Source organism: Oncorhynchus kisutch, unplaced genomic scaffold, assembly GCF_002021735.2.
Source record: "Oncorhynchus kisutch isolate 150728-3 unplaced genomic scaffold, Okis_V2 scaffold3967, whole genome shotgun sequence".
Taxonomy (NCBI): Eukaryota; Metazoa; Chordata; class Actinopteri; order Salmoniformes; family Salmonidae; genus Oncorhynchus; species Oncorhynchus kisutch.
The window spans coordinates 77,871-87,370 of NW_022265912.1; the positions used below are offsets into that span (position 1 = coordinate 77,871).

The window sequence follows — 9,500 nt, forward strand, 5'->3', positions numbered from 1 at the left end:
AACACTCAGACATCATTTACAGATAGCCAGGGGAACAGATCAGAGGCAGTAGGGATGATAAGGGATGAGCTTTTTGAAGTCTGTGAATTGGACCATTTTCCTGTTCTGCTAAAGAATTTAAAATGTACTTTGGTTGTCAGGTGTAAAAAGTACATGTATGGAGTAAAAAAGTACATTATTTTCTTTAGGAATGTAGTGAAGTAAAAGTAAAAGTTGTCAAAAATATAAATAGTAAAGTACAGATACCCCAAAAACTACTTAAGTAGTACTTTAAAGTATTTTTACTTATGTTGGTGAGGCTCTCTGACACCCTGCTGCTCTCTGACACCCTGCTGCTCTCTGACACCCTGCTGCTCTCTGACACCCTGCTGCTCTCTGACACCCTGCTGCTCTCTGACACCCTGCTGCTCTCTGACACCCTGCTGCTCTCTGACACGCCCTATAGGCTCTGGTCAAAAGACGTGCACTAGCCTATAGAGGGAATAAGGTGCCTTCGTGACAGCCCAGAATACGATATGATACTCACAACAACAAAACAGACTACAAAGTCCCTCTCATACAGCTGTGGGCTGGAGGGTTTAACTGTTTCCAGAAATCAACTGACGGGTTGATTGATAGTTTCACTGACGGTGTGTCTGTTTCTCATTCTACACAGAAGCCCATGAAGTAAGACACTGATGAGTTACACACCATCAACTGAACAACTGCTTACTCTCTCACACACACACACACACACACACACACACACACACACACACACACACACACACACCGTCTTGATCAACCTGCCAGTGTTCTACAGTGTTCTCTACCCAGCCTCCACATGGTTGACATCAGCCAGTCCTCTCTACCCAGCCTCTACATGGTTGGCATCAGCCAGTCCTCTCTACCCAGCCTCTACATGGTTGGCATCAGCCAGTCCTCTCTACCCAGCCTCCACATGGTGGACATCAGTCAGTCCTCTCTACCCAGCCTCCACATGGTTGGCATCAGCCAGTCCTCTCTACCCAGCCTCCACATGGTTGACATCAGCCAGTCCTCTCTACCCAGTCTCTACATGGTTGACATCAGCCAGTCCTCTCTACCCAGCCTCTACATGGTTGACATCAGCCAGTCCTCTCTACCCAGCCTCTACATGGTGGACATCAGTCAGTCCTCTCTACCCAGCCTCTACATGGTGGACATCAGTCAGCCCTCTCTACCCAGCCTCCACATGGTGGACATCAGCCAGTCCTCTCTACATCAGTCAGTCCTCTCTACCCAGCCTCTACATGGTTGACATCAGCCAGTCCTCTCTACCCAGCCTCCACATGGTTGACATCAGCCAGTCCACTCTACCCAGCCTCTACATGGTTGACATCAGCCAGTCCTCTCTACCCAGCCTCCACATGGTGGACATCAGTCAGTCCTCTCTACCCAGCCTCCACATGGTTGGCATCAGCCAGTCCTCTCTACCCAGCCTCCACATGGTTGACATCAGCCAGTCCTCTCTACCCAGTCTCTACATGGTTGACATCAGCCAGTCCTCTCTACCCAGCCTCTACATGGTTGACATCAGCCAGTCCTCTCTACCCAGCCTCTACATGGTTGACATCAGCCAGTCCTCTCTACCCAGCCTCCACATGGTGGACATCAGCCAGTCCTCTCTACCCAGCCTCTACATGGTTGACATCAGCCAGTCCTCTCTACCCAGCCTCCACATGGTGGACATCAGCCAGTCAGTTTGAATACCAGAAACATATGGACTCCATTATTGTGATGCATCAGATCTTATTGTTCCACTGCTTCACCAGATTTTCCCTTTCCCCTCTCTTTGGAATATGGCTCCAGTCTGTATCAGTGTGTGTCAGTGTGTGTCCTTTTAAATAGCCTCTGCAGGCCAGACCTCTAGAGTCACGAACCTCTGAGATGACTGAAGACTTAGAGTTTTTATTCAGTTCTATAATTATATAGCATGTGAGTTTAAGTATGCCCTTTGTAGCTGGCACATTAAAACACCATCTTTGAAGACAGCTTGTGTGTGCGTGCGTGTATCAGTGTGTGTGTGTCTGTGTGTGTCTGTGTGTCCGTGTATGTATGTCTGTGTGTGTCAGTGTGTGTCAGTGTGTGCATGTCCGTTTCAGGGCCACCAGATGAGAAAGACAAAACAGGACTTATCCACCTCAATTTCTCAGGATGACATCACTCCTACCCAAAATGCAGGGTTATTGGTCAGAGATTGGCCTATCAGTGTAACGGACATCAGCGAGGACAATGATGGGAGCAGGGTAACATTGCCCCTAGATGCTGATCTTGTGTCAGTTCGGCATTTTCCCGACTAATGGTTAAGGTTAGGATTGGGGGAGGGGAAGCTGATCCTGGATCTGGGCTTTCACTCTGTCTGCAGTAGCATCCAGAAGGAAGAGTGTATCTCTGTGGTGCTGATTAGGGTTAGCATATACATATAACACAACACCCACACGTACTGCACATCTGAGAGCACAGAGGCACACACCCTCTCTCACACACATGGAGCTTGTTTTCTATTCGTTCTGACACTGCATGCTTTTATTGCTCACTGAGAGGTACTCAGCCTGCCTGAGAATGTGACAGCAAATGAAGACTAGGCAGAGTGCTAAACAGCAGTCAATGTGTGTGTGTGTGTGTGTGTGTGTGTGTGTGTGTGTGTGTGTGTGTGTGTGTGTGTGTGTGTGTGTGAGGGGGGGCTAACCTAGCCTCCATTAACACAATAAAGTAAACACCTAGCTAGCTAACTGTGTTTTCAACTCTTTACTCAACCATTGGAATCCACAGAGAAGTAAAATACACACACACAGACACTGTACATCAACACACCGTAAAGTACACACACACACACACACACAACCTGGAGTGACAAAGCAGCCATCAACAGGAGGTTGCTCAGGTGCAGAAAGAGTCCGGATCAATTAACTAATCAATTATTGTCTAAATAAATGGATGGATGGATCGATAAATGAATTACTAAATGAACAAACAATTTAAACAAATTAAGAAACTAATGATGGAACAATAGTATCATCTTGGGATTTGTCCCTAGTTGGGATGATCTATAATTAAGATGGGTAGCCCAACACAGACTGGATTTGTCCCTAGTTGGGATGATTTATAATTAAGATGGGTAGCCCAACAGACTGGATTTGTCCCTAGTTGGGATGATCTATAATTAAGATGGGTAGCCCAACACAGACTGGATTTGTCCCTAGTTGGGATGATCTATAATTAAGATGGGTAGCCCAACACAGACTGGATTTGTCCCTAGTTGGGATGATCTATAATTAAGATGGGTAGCCCAACACAGACTGGATTTGTCCCTAGTTGGGATGATCTATAATTAAAATGGGTAGCCCAACAGACTGGATTTGTCCCTAGTTGGGATGATCTATAATTAAGATGGGTAGCCCAACAGACTGGATTTGTCCCTAGTTGGGATGATCAATAATTAAGATGGGTAGCCCAACAGACTGGATTTGTCCCTAGTTGGGATGATCTATAATTAAGATGGGTAGCCCAACAGAGTGGATTTGTCCCTAGTTGGGATGATCTATAATTAAGATGGATAGCCCAACAGACTGGATTTGTCCCTAGTTGGGATGATCTATAACTAAGATGGGTAGCCCAACACAGACTGGTTTTGTCCCTAGTTGGGATGATCTATAATTAAGATGGGTAGCCCAACACAGACTGGATTTGTCCCTAGTTGGGATGATCTATAATTAAGATGGGTAGCCCAACAGACTGGATTTGTCCCTAGTTGGGATGATCTATAATTAAGATTAACTGACTTGCCTGGTTAAATAAAGGTAAAATAAAAAAATCTGTCTCTGTCTGTCTGTCTGTCTGTCTGTCTGTCTGTCTGTCTGTCTGTCTGTCTGTCTGTCTGTCTGTCTGTCTGTCTGTCTGTCTGTCTGTCTGTCTGTCTGTCTGTCTGTCTGTCTGTCTGTCTGTCTGTCTGTCTGTCTGTCTGTCTGTCTGTCTGTCTGTCTGTCTGTCTGTCTGTCTGTCTGTCTGTCTGTCTGTGAAGGATGGATATGGCTGTAGCCATTCTCACTGTGTGTATGTAACATCCTCTTGCCTGAGTTAACAAACACATCTGTCTGTACACAGCTCCTGTGCTCTCAAAATCTGCAATATAAACAATCTATTACAATGCAACACAACACAACAGAAAGCAATACTACACTACAAAACACAATGCAACACAACACAAAGCAACACAACACAAAGCAACACAAAGCAACACAACAGAAAGCAATACTACACTACAAAACACAATGCAACACAACACAACAGAAAGCAATACTACACTACAAAACACAATGCAACACAACACAACACAACACAATACAAAGCAACACAATGCAACACAACACAACAGAAAGCAATACTACACTACAAAACACAATGCAACACAACACAACAGAAAGCAATACTACACTACAAAACACAATGCAACACAACACAACAGAAAGCAATACTACACTACAAAACACAATGCAACACAACACAACAGAAAGCAATACTACACTACAAAACACAATGCAACACAACACAATGCAACACAACACAACAGAAAGCAATACTACACTACAAAACACAATGCAACACAACACAACAGAAAGCAATACTACACTACAAAACACAATGCAACACAACACAACAGAAAGCAATACTACACTACAAAACACAATGCAACACAACACAACACAAAGCAATACAAAGCAACACAATGCAACACAACACAACAGAAAGCAATACTACACTACAAAACACAATGCAACACAACACAACACAAAGCAATACAAAGCAACACAATGCAACACAACACAACAGAAAGCAATACTACACTACAAAACACAATGCAACACAACACAACAGAAAGCAATACTACACTACAAAACACAATGCAACACAACACAACAGAAAGCAATACTACACTACAAAACACAATGCAACACAACACAACAGAAAGCAATACTACACTACAAAACACAATGCAACACAACACAACAGAAAGCAATACTACACTACAAAACACAATGCAACACAACACAACACAAAGCAATACAAAGCAACACAATGCAACACAACACAACAGAAAGCAATACTACACTACAAAACACAATGCAACACAACACAACACAAAGCAATACAAAGCAATACAATGCAACACAACACAACAGAAAGCAATACTACACTACAAAACACAATGCAACACAACACAACAGAAAGCAATACTACACTACAAAACACAATGCAACACAACACAACAGAAAGCAATACTACACTACAAAACACAATGCAACACAACACAACAGAAAGCAATACTACACTACAAAACACAATGCAACACAACACAACACAAAGCAACACAATGCAACACAACACAACAGAAAGCAATACTACACTACAAAACACAATGCAACACAACACAACACAAAGCAACACAATGCAACACAACACAACAGAAAGCAATACTACACCCCAAAACACAATGCAACACAACGCACTACAAAACATATTGCAACACAACACATAGCAACACAACATGTCGCAGCACACAACATAACATAAAGTGGATCTGTAGTGAGAGGCTGTGGAATTCTATTTAACCAAACAGAAACAGTTCAAAGGACTGGGGCTTCATTTAAAAACAACAAGATGTTTTCATTCACTAAACCTGTTGCTCATTGTTCTCTTACATACCACAGCACACACCCACACTCTTTTACAACAGACACACACACAGTCACAGAAAACATCACACGTCATAAAGTATCATCGCTGCAGATTCTAGACCAAACATAGTGATTCAAGCTCTTTCAAGCTTCCAATTGAAGGTGCCTATTGAAAATACACAAAGGCGCTCTTAGAAACTGAGGGAGGTGGAGAGGAGAGCTATGAAGCAATAAAAACAACTCAAGTCAGGTCCGTCTGCTACAGCTGCATTACTGCTCTCAACTACGGTTAGTGTGAAAATTATTCTATTGGAGAGTGAGTGAAGAGGAAGATGTCTACCTACCATTTAGTACAAAACTAAATCCCTTCCTCAGTGGAAGACGTCTACCTACCATTTAGTACAAAACTAAATCCCTTCCTCAGTGGAATACGTTTACCTACCATTTAGTACAAAACTAAATCCCTTCCTCAGTGGAATACATCTACCTACCATTTAGTACAAAACTAAATCCCTTCCTCAGTGGAATACGTTTACCTACCATTTAGTACAAAACTAAATCCCTTCCTCAGTGGAATACGTTTACCTACCATTTAGTACAAAACTAAATCCCTTCCTCAGTGGAATACGTTTACCTACCATTTAGTACAAAACTAAATCCCTTCCTCTGTGGAATACGTTTACCTACCATTTAGTACAAAACGAAATCCCTTCCTCAGTGGAATACATCTACCTACCATTTAGTACAAAACTAAATCCCTTCCTCAGTGGAATACGTTTACCTACCATTTAGTACAAAACTAAATCCCTTCCTCAGTGGAAGACATCTACCTACCATTTAGTACAAAACTAAATCCCTTCCTCAGTGGAATACGTTTACCTACCATTTAGTACAAAACTAAATCCCTTCCTCAGTGGAATACGTTTACCTACCATTTAGTACAAAACTAAATCCCTTCCTCAGTGGAATACGTCTACCTGTCAACCTAGCTTCCATTGAACAATCCACAAGACATAATGCCTTGGCAATAGCTTCGCTCTAGGACAGAAATAAATACATGTTAAAATGAGTGTTTATGAAAATGTATCACTGAAACACATTGAACTTCTGGAATGAACTCCCCGGTTGGTATGAGATATCAGGCAAATAACATCTTTCTTCTTCCATTTTCTTCTCTTGCTCTTTCTTCCCTTTTCAATTCTATCTATATTCATGCTCTTGCATTGGGAGGGATGGGTTCTCCCATCTCATAGCCCTCTGGGTGCTGGGGAACTTGAAATGTACACACACACACACACACACAACCACATGCTCGTACTTCACATGCTCTCTCACACACACACACTGGGACCATGCTCCCACCCATCCAGGACATCTACTTGAAACAATGCCTGAGGAAGGCCTGCAGCATCATCAAGGACCCCCCCCCCCCCCCCCCTCCCTTTGGACAACTGAGACATGGATTGTCTATGTGTGCCATTCAGAGGGTGAATGGGCAAGACAAAATATCTAAGTGGCTTTGAGCGGTGTATGGTAGTAGGTGCCAGGCGCACCAGTTTGAGTGTGTCACAAATGGGTTTTCCACGCTCAACAGTTTCCTGTGTGTATCAAGAATGATTCACCACCCAAAGGACATCCAGCCAACTTGACACAACTGTGGGAAGCAGTGGAGTCAACATGGGACAGCATCCCTGTGGAACGCTTTTGACCTCTTGTAGAGTCCATGCCCCATCAACTCAATATTAGGAAGGTGTTCCTAATGTTTTGTACACTCAGTGTATACATTCATGTTACACACACATTATAACTGCTGCTTACCAGACTGTTATTAACCTGCTCAGTTGATACACTTCCCTCCAATCCCCCATTGACCAGAACACATGTACATATCGGACTAGACATTGTTCCTTCCTGTTTTATACTCGTACTAAAATGTTTATTCTATTCTACTGAGCCATTTACTTAATGTTAGTAGTCTTATATTTTATTACTGGTTATTGTTGTTGCATTGTGGAGAAGGAACCTGCTAGTAAGCATTTCATTGGACGGTGTGTACCATGTGTATCCTGTACATACTGTTAGACTAATATGCACACACACACACACACACACACACACACACACACACACACACACACACACACACACACACACACACACACACACACACACACACACACACACACACACACACACACACACACACACCTCCTAAGCCCTCAGAGTAGTGGGGTTGAAAGTAGGAACATCCTGTAGGGAAGAAAGAGGCCATGCTAGGATACACTCTGTATGGGTCCTGGGCTGACTTAAAACAAATTGAAACCACACACACCTCCAATGACTGGAGAAACTACATCAGGAAGACATACACATCCCTGGGGTCTCACTTAAAACACACACACTGATCTTGTTAACTTATATAAGTATTGAATAAGTAATACATGCTGAAGTGAACAACTACACACTAAACATGCCGTTAGCATCATCAGAATCACCTCAACATGACTTATCATCTGAACAGAGCTAAATTAAAATATGTCATCAATTCTACCTCTCCAGCTTTCCTACATTCATTTAGAACACGAGACACAAATCTGGGGCTGGTACTGCTGAATTACTAGGATAAACCAACCAGCTAACATCAGAAACAAGCCTTGGGGAGACACAGACAGGCAGACAGACTCACGCACCAACAATGGCATCTGCAACTGGCCTTGGATAGAGATAGATAGATAGATAGATAGATAGATAGATAGATAGATAGATAGATAGATAGATAGATAGATAGATAGATAGATAGATAGATAGATAGATAGATAGATAGATAGATAGATAGATAGATAGATAGATAGATAGATAGATAGATAGATAGATAGATAGATAGATAGATAGATAGATAGATAGATAGATAGATAGATAGATAGATAGATAGATAGATAGATAGATAGATAGATAGATAGATAGATAGATAGATAGATAGATAGATAGATAGATAGATAGATAGATAGATAGATAGATAGATAGATAGATAGATAGATAGATAGATAGATAGATAGATAGATAGATAGATAGATAGATAGATAGATAGACAGACAGACAGACAGACAGACAGACAGACAGACAGACAGACAGACAGACAGACAGACAGACAGACAGACAGACAGACAGACAGACAGACAGACAGACAGACAGACAGACAGACAGACAGACAGACAGACAGACAGACAGACAGACAGACAGACAGACAGACAGACAGACAGACAGACAGACAGACAGACAGACAGACAGACAGACAGACAGACAGACAGACAGACAGACAGACAGACAGACAGACAGACGGACAGACAGAGAGAGAGAGAGACAGAGAGAGAGAGAGACAGAGAGAGAGAGAGCCAGAGACAGAGAGAGGCAGAGAGAGACAGAAACAGAGAGACACACACACACTGTGTGCCATACGACAGCCATCAGCTAGATGAGATTGACACGTAGCAGGCAGATGAAAGACAAGACTCAGCCCTCTGTTCATTCCTCCCTGCAGTCACATTCTACTGAGGTCTCTGACTTTCATACATCCATTATTCCCTACACTACATGGTGTGGCGAGGACACACACACACACACGCAGTGCTGGGGATCGACTCATGGAATCTGTGCCTTGCAGAATACTGGGGAGAAAGCTGTTGGGGAGCACTTACACAGCTTTATCTCTGTGTGTGTGTATGTATTTGTTTATGCATTTGTTTATGTGTGTGTATGTGTGTGTGTATATCTGTGAGTGTGTATGTATTTGTGTATGTATTTGTG

The 9,500-nt window shown here is 42.7% G+C and overlaps 1 protein-coding gene across 6 annotated transcripts in view; it reads right to left on the reverse strand.

Annotated features, from left to right (window-relative positions):
- LOC116372541 (cell migration-inducing and hyaluronan-binding protein-like) overlaps positions 1–9,500 on the reverse strand; it is a 92,590-nt gene that overhangs the window by 72,416 nt on the left and 10,674 nt on the right. The window lies entirely within an intron of this gene.